The sequence below is a fragment of the Triticum aestivum genome, chromosome 4A (genome assembly GCF_018294505.1).
Source record: "Triticum aestivum cultivar Chinese Spring chromosome 4A, IWGSC CS RefSeq v2.1, whole genome shotgun sequence".
NCBI lineage: Eukaryota > Viridiplantae > Streptophyta > Magnoliopsida > Poales > Poaceae > Triticum > Triticum aestivum.
The window spans coordinates 748,380,460-748,398,694 of record NC_057803.1 but is presented as its reverse complement, the minus strand read 5'-3'; positions in this window follow the sequence as shown (position 1 = coordinate 748,398,694).

Below are 18,235 nucleotides of genomic sequence, written 5' to 3'. Positions count from 1 at the left end.
TTGCCCTACAAATGTCGCCCCCTCCGCCTGTGGGAATTCAATCCGAAGGGACCACGAGCTCTCCAACACTTCATGGGTTTGACACTCATGGAGATGTACAAACTGTTCTTCGGATCACAAGAGATGCGTCCGGACTTGACCGAGGACGCTGGCCTGAGCTGCAATCGCCCGGATACTCAAGTAAGTAGCCCTGCGTCCGGACACATTGTCCATTTATTTATCACGGGTTTGCCTTTTAACCAGCTATCCCTTGGACAGGAGTGGATAGCGCAAGCAAAACTGATATGGTGTCCGGCCCCCCTCCCTGAGACCACGCCGGATCCCATGTTAATCAAAATGTTGGAGGTTGCACCTTCAGAGGAGGGCGAAGGGGGGCACAGGGAAACTACCACCTCTGCCAAGGAGGCTTTCAGTAAGGGGGGAATCGAGAGTCCCTCCCTCTAGGGGGAGAAGAGGACCGCTTCCGAAGACCCGGAGGCCAAGGCCTCAAAGCGGGGAAAGAAATCTGCACCGGAAGGTCCTGTGCCGGGAAGAGCCCCGGCCGCACAGTCTCCCCAAAGGAATCAGCCCTCTACCGAGCCATAAGTAAAAAGGGGAAATTTTGAAATAGGGGACATCCCTACTTTATTTCTAAGGGTAACCGAAGTTTTCACCTTGTAGTTCGGATCTCAGCCCTTCTCAGCAGAGCTCATCTTCGGGGGACCTTCGTCCGGAGATGATGGAGAGCGAAACGCCTCCATCTGCCGCCCCGTCGGGCGGGGCGGACGACACTGAGGTGTCGTCACGGAGGGTCTCCCCGAGTCCGGCGGGGCCGGGGAGTTCGGCACCCACTGGAGTACGGCCGGTGGAGCTGCAGGATTTGCTCGAGAGGGCGTCTATCTCAGAAGATCACCGCACATTAATGAGTACGGTGATTGAAAGGATCTCATCCGCCGAGAGAGGGTTGCATGAGGCCGCGGAAGTTTGCTGACGGGGTTTGAGGTACGCAAAAAATGACATACCTTTTGACAGTTTTGCACATGGAGTGCGCCCTGTATAGATAGTAGCCCCTGAGACTTGGTATGCTGTCGAAAGCGACGGCGTGCCGAGGATCATAATCTCAGTTATACAATGTCGCCCTTCCTATGCAGGTGGCAGAACGTTCGGTGGCCAGCCGGACTGATGGAGTTGCCGAGCTGAAGCGGCAACTCGATGTTGCGGATGCGGACATCGTGCTGGTCAATAAACAACTTGACGAGTCACAAGGTGGGTGGTTTCTCCACGGTCACCTAGTAAGGGAGCTGATGCCCGTTCCTTACAATTTGTATGCTTGATGCAGATGGTGCCGCTGCTGTGGAAGACCTTCGAGCAGAGCTTGCTCGAGCCAAGGAGCAAGCCAGGAAAAGTGATGCGGCTGCCTCGAAGGCAGCGGAAGAGCTAAAAGCCAAAAAGGCTGCTCACTGCCGAAGCACGGAGGAGATGGCCGGAATGGCCGTGAAATTAAAAGATGCTACCGACCGCTATGAGGTTCTTGAAAGAGAATGCCGAGCGGAGCAAGAGGATCTGAAGAAGGCCGCCGCCGAAGCCAAGGATGCCCGTTGTGCGATGCGGGCTATGAAGGAGGAACCGCGTCAGGCCGGAGACATTGCGGCTGGAAAGCCCTTTCTGCTGCATAGGAAGTTCACGGATCCGAAGTATGCTCAGTTGGGCCAATTGTGTGGTGCGGAGGATCCTTATCTGGATTTGCCGGCGAGTGCGGCGGACGGAGTCGTGCACTTCCGAAGCCAGAAGGATCACGAAATGGAAGAGCTTTTCTGGTCTCAATTCCATAGTCCGGAGCGTCCACTTCCATTGACCAATCGGTTGGCTGAGTGGGCTGAGCTGAATAGATTGTCCGGACTTGCCATGACGGATATGGTGGCTCATCTGTGGCCAAAAAGGCCCAAGCCGGAGAGTTATTTTGGCTTGTTGCAGCAATTCCTTGGGGTGGTGCCGCATATCGAGGCGATGAAGTGGTCGGCATGCATAGAGGGTGCACGGATGGCTCTCGCCCGTGTTAAGACATACTGGGCGGAGATGGATGCCACCGTTGTTGCATCCCGGGGTTCGGACAAAAGCCGATTACCCGCCGAGCACTATTTTGAGGAAGTCCTGCAGGGCGCTCGTTTAATAGAGTCGCAGTGCTCGAAAGATGTTATGTTCAAATGACATGTATGATTTGTGAGATCATGTTTATAATGTAACGACTTTTTATACTTGTGCGTTCAAGTATTGAACTATCTCCTGTGCGGCCGTATATGTATGTATAACCTGGAAGATGGCAGTCTTTGGCTTCAGCCCCCACGCACATGGTGCGGGGGTGTTTGCAAAAAAGCGCTTTTTCACACTTAATCCAATGTCTTGGTCCTTTGAAGGAGGTGATAGCATAGCAAACTAGGCAACCGGACTATAATGCTTTATCACTTTCACTTAGCCATAGGAGCTCGATGGTGGGGCTACTATATAGCCCCTAGAGGCACCGCGCTCTCCAAACTCGTGGCGCGTATGTGCCTGACCGAGAAGCGGTCCTTCGTCAAAGCGGAGGAACTCTAAACATTCTAGTAGTCGATCGAGTGGTTGACCAGTCTCTCCCTATATCATGACAGTCAGTTTTCGGCTTTCTCTACTGAGGTGCTCGCCCGGCCGACCCGGGGCACAATCGCAGTAGTTCTCCTGGTGCCGCGTTAGCCGATGGAGTGGAATGTAAGGCAGCAAAACACAGGAGCCGGGCAAACCCAACATTTGACCAAAGACATGATTCAGAGCTGATGCATATAAGGCCTAACTCGAGACGCCGAACACTCCCTGAGGTATTCGGTCTTTATGATACCGGTCAGAACAATGCCCTAAGCCCCTAGTGTCCTGGTACGGGCGAGAACTTCTGATGCGGCCGATGCCAAAACGCCAGCCTCCTCCTCGGTTATGGTAGGAAACAGGGGGATGTGTATCAACAAGAGACAGTAAGAAAGCTTTACGCAGGGTCTTAATCTGAAAAGAATCCTTTCAACGGGTCCCTGCTGCACGTCTACGCCTGTGTCTCCGTTGTGCTGTATCCTGGACGGGTGTAGCACGTGCTTCATCTGTAAAAGAGAAGAACTTAGTTTGGAAAAAATATCGTGCAAAAGGTGTATTTAAAATAAAGTATGATTTGGAAGATGAATAAAGTTGAGCTTTATTGGCTTCTCATTGTTTATACGTGCATCCCCTTGTAAAGAGGTATGCGGCTGGGAAGCCCCTTGTTTATTTATGACGGACTCGCCTAACCGTGTCCGAGGTCTGAATGACCTGTTTTTAGGGGCCTTGACCAGTAAGGTCGGATTAGTGTGTGGCTGTCAAGGCAGTCTCACGTTTTCCGTGGTCGAGGAACACTCGGAGTTACCCTTTAATGAGATTATGCCGCGTGGACCGGGCATTTTAAGCGTAAGAGACGCGTAATGCGGTATTGCGTTAAAACGGGTGAAAGCTTCGCGTCCTAGTAGTGCTTGATGGCTACTTTTAAATGGGGCGATATGGAAAATGAGCTTTTCGCGACGGAGGTTGTCGGATGAACTGAACACGACCTCTAGTAGTACAGAGCCTGTACAATTGGCATAAAGGCTAGGCGTCACTCCTTTGAAGGAAGTGCTGCTACGACGAATTTTGGTAGGGTCTATCCCCATTCTGTAGATGGTGTCCTGGTATAGCAGGTTTATATCGCTGCCGCCATCCATTAGGACTTGTGTGAATTGTAGTCCGTCGATTATGGGATCCAGTACCAAAGCAGTCCCTCCTGCGTTTTGAATACTTATGGAGTAATCCTGATGGTCGAAAGTAATTGGTTTAAACATCCAATTTCGGGGCTCTGCTGGGGTGGACCGTACGGCGCGTGTTTTAGCAGGTGCCGTACTATTTTTCCTTGTTATCACATGAAGTGAGTTCACTGTTTTGACTTCTACTGGGAAAGTCTTCTGTTTTCCGGCGTGCTGCTTGTGCGGTTCATCGTCGTCTTCGCTTGGTGTGTTGAGCCCCTTGTGTTCGGCGTTAAGTCGGCCGGACTGCTTGAAGACCCAACAATCTCTGTGGGTATGGTTTGCAGGCTTTCCGGGAGTACTATGTATTTGACATATCCTATCCAAGATTTTGTTTAGGTTGGATAGCTCATCACTGTTGTCCTTAAGAGGCAGTGCTTTATTATTCGGCCGAGAGCCTTTGAATCCGGCGTTGACCGCCGTGCTATTTGGGCCATTTTCCTTATTCCGGCGCTGATCTTTTCCGCGTCGTGACTTCCCATTTCCATCCCTGACCTCGGATGTACTCGGGTCACTGGTGCTGCATCTTGCCAGCCAGCTATCTTCCCTCGCGCAAAAGCGGGTCATGAGGCTTGTTAACGCAGCCATTGTCCTTGGTTTTTCCTGGCCGAGGTGTCTGGCGAGCCATTCGTCTCGGACGTTATGCTTAAAGGCTGCTAAGGCTTCGGCGTCCGGACAGTCGACTATTTGGTTCTTTTTGGTGAGGAACCTATTCCAGAATTTGCGTGCTGACTCTCCGGGCTGTTGAGTTATGTGACTTAAATCGTCTGCATTCGGAGGGCGGACATAAGTCCCCTGAAAATTTGCTCAAAACACATCCTCGAGCTCTTCCCAACTTCCAATGGTATTTTCTGGGAGGCTTTTGAGCCAATGCTGAGCTGGCCCTTTGAGCTTGAGGGGTAGGTATTTTATGGCATGGAGATCGTCTCCTCTGGCCATATGTATGTGTAGGATATAATCCTCAATCCAGACTCCGGGGTCTGTTGTTTCGTCATATGCCTCTATGTTTACGGGTTTGAATCCCGCTGGAAATTCATGTTCCAGTACCTCATCGGTGAAACATAGTGGGTGTGCGGCGCCCCTGTATTGAGGTGTGCCGTTGTCTTCAAACACTCGGCGGGTTGTGTTGCTCCCTGGAGTCTTCTTTTTTGGCCCATAGATGGACCTGACCGGGCCATCCTTTTCGCGAGGATCCTTATGTGGATCGTGTGCCGGCTTGTGTGCGGCGCCGCTTGCCGCTCTTAGCCTGTCATCTGGTCGTCTATCCGGCCAGGCGGCCTCTTTATTTTTTGACTGTGGGGGCTCTACGGCCTCCTCGTCAAATTCCGGCAACAGCTTGCGCTTCGGGTAGCTCTTTGCCTGGTGACTATCGCCGTATTTATCTGCGGTATTGAGTACTTTGCTCCATCTCATTCTGAGTGCATCCTCCGCTGTTTTGAGCTTCCCCTTTTGCTTCTTCAAACTTCTTGCGGTGGCGACGAGCCTTTTATGAAGGTTCTTATGCTCCGGTGATGTGTCCGGCGTGAGATCGTCTGGACTGTTGTTTTCGCCGGGGATGGGTTGCTTGTCCAATTCATCCTGTTCGGATGGTTGCTTGGTGGCATGTTCGTCGTCCACTGCTTCACCCTGCTCTAAGGCTGGGTCAGTATGGGTGCAGTTGTTATCGAGGCGGGACTTCGGGCGGTGCTTGCGTCGCTGTTTTGGTTGTTTGTCAGGGGAGTTGTCCTTCGCCACGTCCCGTTGTTCCTCGTTATCGCCTCCTTTTGGCGTATCCACCGTGTATACGTCGTGAGTTGGGGTGGCTTTCCAGCGCCCAGTAGGCGCTGGTTCTTGGTCGTCTCCGGCATCGTCGTCCATACCGTCGATGTCTTCGGAGCCGAAGTCTAGCATGTTGGTTAGATCGTCGATAGTGGCTACTAAGTGGGTGGTGGGTGGGCCTTGAATTTCTTCGTCGTCCGCATCCCAACCGTTATGACCGCAGTCCGGCCAGGTCTCTCCTGATAACGAGAGATACTTTCGCGAACTCAGGATGTCGCCGAAAGGTGAGTGTTGAAAGATGTCCGCAGCGGTGAACTCCATGATCGGCGCCCAATCGGATTCGATTGGAGGGGGCGCGGGAGGTTCGGAGTCCGGCGAGGAGTCCGGCACCTCGGAGTCACGAGCTTCACAAGGGATAAGGTTAGTATTCGGCTCCATCGCCGTAGAGGTTGCAGCCCCCGAGGCGGTGTCTAGCCGCCCGTCCTCGATCTGCATTGCCGGTTCCGAATTGAAGGTCGGAGCGGACTCGTGTGCGACCTCCAGGGCACTGTCCGGCTGCAGAGCTAAATCATGTCCATCGTGACAGTGCGGCGCGCTTGGCTGTGGCTCGAATCCATCGAAGATCAAGTCTCTGCGGATGTCGGTCGTGAAGTTCAAACTTCCAGACCTGACCTGACGGCCAGGGGCGTAGCTTTCGATCTGCTCCAGATGGCCAAGCGAATTGACCCGCAGTGCAAAGCCGCCGAATACGAAGATCTGTCCGGGGAGAAAAGTCTCACCCTGGACTGTGTCATTGTTGATGGTCGAAGAAGCCATTGAGCCTATCAGTGACGACACAGAGGAACTCTCAATGAAAGCACCAATGTCGGTGTCAAAACCGGCGGATCTCGGGTAGGGGGTCCCGAACTGTGCGTCTAGGCGGATGGTAACAGGAGACAAGGGACATGATGTTTTACCCAGGTTCGGGCCCTCTTGATGGAGGTAAAACCCTACGTCCTGCTTGATTGATATTGATGATGTGGGTATTACAAGAGTAGATCTACCACGAGATCAAGGAGGCTAAACCCTAGAAGCTAGCCTATGGTATGATTGTTCTTCGTCCTATGGACTAAAGCCATCCGGTTTATATAGACACCGGAGAGGGCTAGGGTTACACAGAGTCGGTTACAATAGTAGGAGATCTACATATCCGTATCGCCAAGCTTGCCTTCCACACCAAGGAAAGTCCCATCCGGACACAGGACGAAGTCTTCAGTCTTGTATCTTCATAGTCCTGGAGTCCGGCCGATGATGATAGTTCGGCTATCCGGACACCCCCTAGTCCAGGACTCCCTCACTCAGGAACTGATTCTGTGATGAACTACTTTCCAATTCGGGAGAAGGTACAATTACCTTATCAACCTCTACTTTCCTCCCACTCACTTCTTTCGAGAGAAACTCCTTCTCTAGAAAGGATCCATCTTAGCAACAAATATCTTGCCTTCGGATCTGTGATAGAAGGTGTACCCAACAGTTTCCTTTGGGTATTCTATGAAGACGCACTTCTCCGATTTGGGTTCGAGCTTATCAGGTTGAAACTTTTTCAAATAAGCATCGCTGCCCCAAACTTTAAGAAACGGCAGCTTAGGTTTCTTGCTAAACCACAGTTCATACGGTGTCGTCTCAACGGATTTAGATGGTGCCCTTTTTAAAGTGAATGCAGTTGTCTCTAATGCATAACCCCAAAATGATAGTGGTAAAATCGGTAAGAGACATCATAGATCGCACCATATCTAATAAAGTACGGTTATGATGTTCGGACACACCATTACGTTGTGGTGTTCCGGATGGCGTGAGTAGTGAAACTATTTCACATTGTTTTAACTGAAGGCCAAACTTTGTAACTCAAATATTTTTCCTCTGCGATCATATCGTAGAAATTTTTATCTTCTTGTTACAATGATTCTCCACTTCACTATGAAATTCTTTGAACTTTTCAAATGTTTCAGACTTGTGTTTCATAAAGTAGATATACCCATATCTTCTCAAATCACCTATGGAGGTCAGAAAATAACGATACTTGTGTTGACATCAGATTTTGGCACGGCGTCAAAGAAAATGAGATGGCTTCAAGTGAAAGGGTTTTCAGCATGAAAAGTTTCACATCACCGAGTGGAAAACCTTTGATGTTTAGGTAATCATCGTCCGACTCCATCTTAGGGGCCGAAATTGTATTCCGAGTGGCAGAATTCAATATTCCGAGTGGTTTTTGGCCGATCATGCCTTCAAAACGACCTCGGATGAAGGAGTACTCTAAAGTAATTGTCTTCGTCTTGTCGAGGCAATTGATTTTTATATATAAATCATCTCAATCCGAGTTCATATGCAAAAGTTAGAGGCAATACACTGCAGACCGAATCTGAACGGAAATATGGCGCGAGGTACCAGACACCCTGTCTGATGGGTCGCGCGAGCAATTCGGCCCTCAAGAAGGCCTTGAATCGAAAAACATTCAACACAAGAAAGTTTCATCTCTTCAAGCCGATCGATTTTCATATATAATTCATCTCAATCCGAGGTCGTATGAGACCTGGGGAGACAAATCAAGATCAAGCTATGTTTTCGGTCGAGTGAAAAGCTTACCATCCGAGTGAAAACTTACCGGTCGAGTGAAAGCTTACCTTTCGAGTAAAAACTTACTGATCGAGTGAAAACTTACTTTTTGAGTGAAAACTTACCGGTCGAGTGAAAGTTTGACATCCGAGTAAACTTATTATCATCTGAGTGAAGATATTACCGTCGAATGAAAACTTGCCGATCGAGTAAGAGATTGCCTTCCGAGTGAAAATATAGTCATTCAAGTGGAATATTATCTTCCGAGTGAAAGATTCTAACATCCGAGTGAAAAAGTCCAGTTGGACGATCCAAGTGACTCTAATATCCGAGTGGATGAGCTCGAATTCGAGTGAAACTGAGCATGTGCCCGAAAGTTTATCAAGATGACCTCGGATGGAGAAATGTTCAATACGGAAGTTGTGCGTATCGGCAAAACGGTAAAGTTTGGTTTTGGAGTCATCATCATAAGAGATAGTATATGGCCTGCAAATTCACTACAAGACTCAAACAATCCAGTCCGCTCCAAGACCGAGTCCGACTGGAAGGTAAAGATGACCTTGAAAAGTATTCAAGATGACCTTTTTTGAAAAAGTGATCAACATAAGAGTTGTTCGTCTCGTCGGGGCACATAACTTTGATATTTGGTCCGTCTTGATAGGAGATCATATGCAAGCTCGACGGCCCACGCAAGAAGGAAGACAGAAGTTGGGCCAGATTCAGACTAAATCCGACTTGGAATAGAATTAGGAATCTAGGACGTGAATTGATGTAATTTTTTGTAAGGAAAGCCTAGATGAATCATTTACTTGTACGGGAAGTCCAGCCGCCTCTTATATATGTCGGGGGTGATGGCCGATTAAACAACACACAATCGAACAAATCAATATACTACTTTTTCATCAACATTTTATCTCTCCACCGTTTTTCTCTCTCGTTCTTTGCTGTTCTTCGTACTTGAGAGCTGCGAATCTCGAGGCTCTAGGGGCGAGCGAATCTACCTAGGGCAGCCCATAGCCGCCGCACTCCCTAACGGGGTCCCTCCCGGGGGTGTGGGGTTTCGGGTCTGCAAAAGCGCCCGTCAACTGTCTTGCGTATCGCGCTGTCGGTCGGGCCTCCTTCGACGTGAGCTGCGGTGCATCACCCCCGGCGTCGAGGGTACACGTGACGTGTTCGTGTGTCAACACACTTTTTGGCGACTCCGCTAGGGATCGAAGATCAATCATCATCATCCACCATGTCCGATCTTCCCAAGCCATCTGAGGTAGACGCCGATAACATCATTAAGCCCAGTCTTGATGAGATATCGGCAGATCATCGCCAAGTCTATGAGGAGTACAAGAAGGCGCGTGAAGAGAAGGATTTGCAGGAGTTCCTTGCAAAGTTCAAGAAGGATCGCCAAGGCAACATCACTCCGATTGAAGAAATCAAGTTCCCTCCTTTTCAAGCCAAGCAAGTTAAACCCTCTGTGAGTACTACCTTTTCTCCTGAGCAATGGGCTGAGATTCAGAGTCGTATTGTTGATGGTAACAATCTACTCTATCAAGCTTTCATAGAAAATACTAATGCTCAGAAGAATATATCTCAATCGTCTAGTGGTAATGGTGGTATAGCTGCTAACGTGCAAAGCCCTAATCTAACTTTACCTATTTCATCGGCGCCTCCCATGCTGATGACTTATTATCCTACACAAACAAATCAGATTGTGGCTGCACCCATTAATCCTATTATGAGCATGCCAAGTTCGGTGGCAACATCGAACCCAACCCTACCTACAGCTACAACCACTCGACCACTAGCAAATTATGGGTCGACATACATGCCACAACTCCTACCTACAACTAGTAGTCCTACTCCTCCTATGCCACTGCCACAAGTTTCATCGTCCACTATGGACGATGGTCTAGCTAATCTTAGAGAGGAGATGGCTAAGATGCTTCGAGAGAATTTTGGGGTTGAGTTACCTCGGAATCGGATTTACCAAAAGCCGTACCCCGAGTACTTTGATGCCATCCAGTGCCCTCCAGGATATAAAATTCCAGATTTTGTTACGTTCAATGGAGAGGGCACAAAAACCACATGGGAGCATGTTAGTCAATATTTGGCACAATTAGGTGAAGCAGGCTCACTAAATGAGTTGAAAGTGCGTTTATTTCCTTTATCATTAACTGGTACCGCATTTTCATGGTTTTCTTCTTTACCACATGGTTCCATTCGAGTTTGGTCGCAGCTAGAGCAGAAATTTCATGATCACTTTTACAGCGGCGACAATGAACTCAAGTTGTCACATCTAACATCGGTTAAACAGAAGCATGATGAATCGGTCTCCGATTACGTCAAGAGATTCAGAGAAACGAAAAACCGATGTTTTAGTTTGGTGATAACCGAGAGAGACTTGGCAGACCTAGTGCTGAGTGGTTTGAGAACTCCCATTAGAGAAAAGCTAGAAGGCTATGAGTTCTTAAATATTAACCAAGTCTTACAAAGGGCTTTGGCTCAGGAAAGCCGAAGCAAAGATCTCAAAGAAGTGCATAGATACAAAGCCGATCGTCCAAAGATGAATATGGTGGAATATGATAGTGATCACTCGGACGATGAGGGTGATGTTTTTGCTACTGAATTTGTTTGGCCATCTAAGGCCAAACCCTTTACTTGCAATGATCTGAAACCGATTCATAAGAATCGTGATGAAGAGATGAAGTTTACTTTTAACATTGCTAAGTGTGATAGAATATTTGATGCTTTGCTGCAGGCTAAGATTATTAGAATATCTCATACTTTACCGCCGTTTGAAGAGCTGAAACGGCGTGCTTATTGCAAGTATCATAATTCTTTTTCTCATGCTACTAACGATTGCAATGTTTTTCGACGAAAGATACAATCGGCCATTAATGACGGACGATTGAACATTTCTGAGATGCAAGTTGATAAACAACCCTTTCCAATGAACACCATGGATTTAGAAGGGAAGAAGCTGCTCATTCGGCCGGAGGTAGCTGAATCTGCTAATAAAGCTAATGTCATTGTTGGTGAGCCCAGGAAAGACAAGGAGGGCGACAAGGTCTTGGGGAGACATGTTGTGCTTGATAAGCAACCCGATGGCAAGGAAGTGATCAAGATCACCATCAAGAATCCTACACCTGGGGGGCAAGCACAGGTGCAGCAGGACACTCGAGTTAAATTTGTTAAGCCCAAGAGTCCTAAAGTTGGCAAGTACAAGATGAACAAAGCTAAAGTACAGCGCAAACGAATCAAACCAACTTTTGACATGTTGCTGTCCAAGTACGCCAACCAGTCGACTGGTCCCAGCTCTAACCGGCCATCACACTTGAAGCGACCAAGGTCACCATTAGATGATATGTTCAGTCGGTATGCGAAACCGAGTGGACCAAAGGCACTGTTTCCAGAAGAGCAGAGGCAAACTGTTTGGGACCGACTTGCATACTCATATAATGGCCGACTGAACATTGGCGACTATCAGTCGGCTGGTCAAAATATGCGACCGAGTGGAAACTATCCTAGTGTAAGAGTGCACCCAGGTGGAAGCTATCCGAATGAAAAAATATGGATGGGTAGATTTCATCCGAGTGGATTCCATCAGAGTGACGTCCATCCGAGTGGATTCCATCCGAGTAAAAAGGTGCGGCCGAGTGGAAATTTCATGCGTCTGGAAAGTCAAAAAGAATGGCGTGTTAAGGCACCAAGTGTTGCAGCAGTTGAGTCGGGAAAAGGCAAGGAGAAAATGGATGTTGACTCACTTATCTTGGGCACCAAAACATTCCCCATACAGCAGCCGACTGTGCATAACCACTCGACTGAGCCGATACTTGCTATCACGCCAAAGCACTCGGCTAATGACCATGAAGCAAGCACCAACCAAATAAAGACGAGGGATCCTAAATACACTCAGCCAAAGTGGTGTCCTCCAGGGCTAACAAAGACACAGAAGAGGAAACTACAGAGGTTAAGGAGTCAAGAGATGGCAGAGAAGGAGGCCGAGAAGCAAATGCATAAGTTGTTCAATGACACTCGGCCCATGGTTCCAGCAAAACAAGTATGGAGGCCTAAACAAATACAAGATACATCAGCTTCTACATCTATCATAGAAGTGCCTACACCACCCAAGGAGGATGATGCGACAGCTATTACATCGTCTGTGAAACTTCTTACTTCTTCACTCGGACAGATTTCAGAGTCGGTCGGTCCACTTGAAGAAGAGGCTGATATGTTGGATTATGAGTCCACACCGGTTCATGAAGGTATGGATATCAATATGGTATATTACTTACCTGCTGAGTTTCATGCTATAGATGAGGAAGGGGAAGTGGCTCAGCTGGATTTTGGCCCTAAAAACGCAATATTCGAGAAGCCAAAAGACCTAGTAACGCATGTGAAACCGTTGTATCTCAGAGGTCATATCAATGGGTCGCCGCTCACTCGGATGCTTGTGGATGGAGGTGCCGTGGTACATCTTATGCCCTATTCGGTCTTCAAGAAATTGGGTTTGCCTGATGAAGAATTGATCAAGAACAATATGGTGCTCAACGGATTTGAAGGCAAAGAGAAAACTGAAGCCAAAGGTGTGATGTATGTGGAGCTTACAGTCACAAGCAAAACTTTGGCTACTGCATTCTTTGTCCGTGAGATGCAAGGTAACTACAACATCATACTAGGCCGTGATTGGGTTCATGCAAACCAGTGCGTGCCATCCACTATGCACCAATTTCTGATCCAATGGGTTGATGATGAAGTGGAAGTCATTCATGCAGATAATTCGGCCTGTGTTGCTTTGGCCGATGCATCGGTGGATTGGCAACATCCCAATGCTACTTGCTTGACGGGACGTGATTTGTCAGAGTTTGATTTTCTCAGTGCGACCAAGAATGGTTTCGTGCCCGTCTCTTTAAAGCCGACTGAATGCAGTCGGCTCCAAGGTATGATATGTTTCAATGGATTCTAGTTCCGAGTGGTTACAAAAACGTCTTGTAAAATATCGGTCCAGCGAGAACGATATGTATGAGTCTATTGAGGAGTTGGATGACATGGATAAACTTGGACAAGGTTTTACATCGGCCGATCCATTAGAAGAGGTAGATATCGGAGACGGATCAGTCAGTTGACCGACATTTATAAACAAAATTTTGAAAGCCGATTGTAAAGCTAAATTAATCGGGCTATTGAAAGAATATGTTTGTTGCTTTGCATGGGAATATCATGAGATGCCAGGTTTAAACCGAGATCTAGTAGAGCATCGGTTACCTATAAAGGCCGGTTTTTGACCTTATAAACAATCGGCCAGAAAATTTAATCCAAAAACATATGACCGGATCAAGGAAGAGATCGGTTGTTTGCTTGAGGCTAATTTCATTCGACCTTGCAGGTATGCCGAATGGATTTCTAACATTGTCCCAGTGGAGAAGAAAGGATCTGGCAAGTTGAGGGTGTGCACTGACTTCAGAGATTTGAATAGGGATACAACCAAAGATGAGTATCCCATGCCAATAGCCGATATGCTTATTAATGATGCTTCTGGACATAAGGTTATTAGCTTTCTAGATGGTAATGCCGGATACAATCAATTTTTTATGGCCGAAGAGGACATGTACAAAACGGCTTTCTGATGTCCTGGTTTCCTTGGTTTATTCGAGTGGACAGTGATGACATTCGGATTAAAAAATGCTGGAGCCACGTATGAAAGGGCTATGAATTTGATTTTTCATGATTTACTCGGTGTCATACTTGAAGTTTATATTGATGATATTGTTGTTAAATCGGATGCTTTTTAATCTCACTTGGCCGATTTGCGTTTAGCTTTTGAAAGGATGAAAAAGTATGGACTGAAGATGAATCCTTTAAAGTGTGCATTCGGCATGTCAGCTGGCAAGTTTTTGGGTTTCATTATTCATGAAGATGGCATAGAAATTGATCCCAAAAAGATAGAGGCCATACAGAAAGTGGAGGCTCCAACATGCAAGAGAGATATGCAAAACTTCCTTGGCAAGGTAAATTATTTGAGAAGGTTCATAGCTAATTTGTCAGGGAAAGTACATGCATTTACTCCTATCCTTCGGTTAAAGAATGATGTTGATTTCACTTGGGGGGGGGGAAAACAACAAGAAGCCTTTGATATGATCAGGAATTATTTGTGCACTCCTCCGGTGATGAAAGCACCCAAGCATAGAGAGCCTTTTAAGCTTTATATCGTAGCAGAGGAAGGTGTTATTGGTGTTGTTTTGACTCAAGATACCGAAGGAAAAGAGCATGCCATTACATATTTGAGCAGACGCTTATTGGACGCCGAGACAAGGTATACATTTATTGAAAAACTATGTCTATGCTTATATTATGCTTGCACAAAATTGAGACATTACCTAGTGCCGAGTGCTTGTGTAGTAGCTTGTCAAACCGATGTCATTAAGTACATGTTGCATAGGCCAATTCTTAGTGGTAGAATTGGCAAGTGGGCTTATGCTTCGATTGAATATGATTTGGCTTATGAATCTCTAAAATCCATGAAAGGCCAAATTGTTGCTAATTTCATTGTTGAACATCGGATTAATGACAAGCATGATGTTGATATGAACCTTGTTTCATTAGTACCATGGAGATTATACTTTGATGGTTCAGTTTGTAGCAATGGCCAAGGTGTTGGTATTGTTTATATATCTCCTCATGGTGCTGTTTTCGAAGCCTCATGCCGCTTAGAATATATTTGCACAAACAATCAAGACGAATATGAAGCATTGTTATTCGGCCTAGAGATGTTGCTTGCTATAGGTGTTACACATATTGAGGCTTATGGTGATTCGTTACTAGTGGTGCACCAAGTATCCAGAGTCTTTCAGTGTTTGGACGAATCACTTAATGTTTACCTTGATAAATGTCTAGATATAATTTCTACTTTGGATTGTTTGAGCATTGCTCATATATCTAGGCATGACAATTGGAAAGAAAATGATCTGGCACAACAAGCATCTGGATATCATGTTGATCATGGCATGTTTCATATCTCTCAAAGACCGATGTCTTGTCTTGCCGACATGGGAGAGGCCGAACCTAAACCTACTGATTCGGCCATTAACAAAAAATCTAGTGCAGGTGACAATCCCGACTGGAGGAAGCCCATTGTTGATTACCTGCGCAATCCGAGTGAAAGGGTGTATAGGTCTGTTCGGCGTATGGCTTTCAAGTATACAATGAGAGATGATGGTCTTTATCACCGAACTGTCGATGATGTTCTTCTAAAGTGCTTGGACGAGGACCAGGCAAGGGTTGCTATGGGAGAGGTACATGAAGGCATTTGTGGCACTCATCAGTCGGCTCCCAAGATGAAATGGTTATTGCGACGTGCTGGGTTTTATTGGCCGACTATGATTAATGATTGTTTCAGATATTATAAGGGGTGTGAAGCTTGTCAAAAGTTTCGTGATATTCAATTGGCTCCTGCTGCTATGTTACATCCTATTATCAAGCCGTGGCCTTTCAGAGGATGGGGTTTAGACTTTATTGGGCAAATTCATCCATCTTCCTCAAAAGGGCATCGGTTCGTAGTGGTGGCAACTGATTATTTCACTAAATGGTCTGAAGCAGCACCTCTCAAGAACATGACACATATGGAGGTAATTCAATTCATAACCGAGCACATTATTCATAGATTCGGTGTTCCTCAAACGTTAACTACGGATCAAGGTTCATCTTTCATGTCACACCAAGTCAGAGAGTTTGCCGAATCTTATAACATAAAGTCAGAGAGTTGGACAAGCTGAGTCTAGCAATAAAATTTTAACCAAGCTCATCAAGAAGAAGATTGAGGATAATCCGAGGAGATGGCATGAGTTGTTGTCTGAAGCATTGTGGGCACATAGAATTTCAAGGCATGGTGCTACCAAGGTGACTCCATATGAGCTTGTATATGGCCAAGAGGTTGTTTTACCAGTGGAAGTAAAATTGAATGCTTTGAGAATAACCAAACAAAATGATTTATCGGTCGTAGATTTTTATAACTTGATGATGGACAATATTGATGAGGTTGTCGATAAACGTTTGGCTGCTTTGAAGTCCATAGAGAGAGACAAGTTGAGGGTTGCAAGAGCTTACAATAAGAAAGTCAAGTTGAAGAATTTTTAAGTTGGTGATCTCGTCTAGAAAATGATTCTACCGATTGGTTCAAGAGATAGAAAATTCGGAAAGTGGTCTCCGAGTTGGGAAGGTCCTTTTAGAATTACAAGAGTAGTTCCCGGAAACTCTTATTTGGTGGAATCTGTACAAGGGACGGTGTTACCTAGAGCTCTCAATGGCAAATACTTGAAGAAATACCACCCGAGTGTGTGGCAAGAAGCCTAAGTAGGCAATGGCCGATACATAATTATCGCCCTAAGAAAATAAATTGCCAATGGAGTGTTGACATCGTCCTTAGAACAAACACCGTGCCTATTATTTTTCGGCGTGCAAGCTTTGCCGAAAAACAGGGGGCATGTGTTGACATCAGATTTTGGCATGGTGTAAAACAAAATGAGATGGCTTCGAGTGAAAGGGTTTTCAGCATGAAAAGTTTCACATCACCGAGTGAAACAACTTTGATGTTTAGGTTATCATCGTCCGACTCCATCTTAGGGGCCGAAATTGTATTCCGAGTGGCAGAATTCAATATTCCGAGTGGTTTTCGGCCAATCATGCCTTCAAGACGACCTCGGATGAAGGAGTACTCTAAAGGAATTGTCTTTGTCTCGTCGAGGCAATCGATTTTGATATATAAATCATCTCAATCTGAGTTCATATGCAAAAGTTAGAGGCAATACACTGCAGACCGAATCTGAACGGAAATATGGCGCGAGGTACCAGACACCCTGTCTGATGGGTCGCGCGAGCAATTCGGCCCTCAAGAAGACCTTGAATCAAAAAACCTTCAACACGGGAAAGTTTCGTCTCGTCAAGCCGATCGATTTTCATATATAATTCGTCTCAATCCGAGGTCGTATGAGACCTGGGGAGACAAATCAAGATCAGGCTATGTTTTCGGTCGAGTGAAAAGCTTACCATCCGAGTGAAAACTTACCGGTCGAGTGAAAGCTTACCTTTCGAGTAAAAACTTACTGATCGAGTGAAAACTTACTTTTTGAGTGAAAACTTACCGGTCGAGTGAAAGTTTGACATCCGAGTAAACTTATTATCATCTGAGTGAAGATATTACCGTCGAATGAAAACTTGCCGATCGAGTAAGAGATTGCCTTCCGAGTGAAAATATAGTCATCCGAGTGGAATATTATCTTCTGAGTGAAAGATTCTAACATCCGAGCGAAAAAGTCCAGTCGGACGATCCAAGTGACTCTAATATCCGAGTGGATGAGCTCGAATCCGAGTGAAACTGAGTATGTGCACGAAAGTTTATCAAGATGACCCCGGATGGAGAAATGTTCAATACGGAAGTTGTGCGTATCGGCAAAACGGTAAACTTTGGTTTTGGAGTCATCATCATCAGAGATAGTATATGGCCTGCAAATTCACTACGAGACTTAGACAATCCAGTCCGCTGCAAGACCGAGCCCGACTGGAAGGTAAAGATGACCTCGAAAAGTATTCAAGATGACCTTATTTGAAAAAGTGATCAACATAAGAGTTGTTCGTCTCGTCGGGGCTAGGGCTGGAATTCGAGCCGAGTCAAGCCATCTCGGCTTGACTCGCTAAAGCTCGTTTCATTAACGAGCTAGCTCGACTCAACTTGTTACTATAACGAGTTCAAATTCAAGATTGGCTCGACTCGTATAACTCGTGAGCTGGCTCGTTTAGCTTGGTAAGCTCGTTAAGGATATGAACATAAAACCTTACGAATAGGATAAAAATGAACATCGTTTGTGAACATTGTACATGTTTAATATGTACATTTTACATTCACAAGTATTCATTTTTTTCATATTTGTAGCGCAGCTGGGCCTTGTGTTGTGTGCCTAGGATGTGGGGTGCTTAGCCAATCTCTTGTAACGAGCCTAACGAATTACACGAGTACTCATGAGATTGGCTCGTTTAACTTGGTCTATAAACGATCTTAAACTAAAGCTCGACTCGACTCGTTATTCATCGAG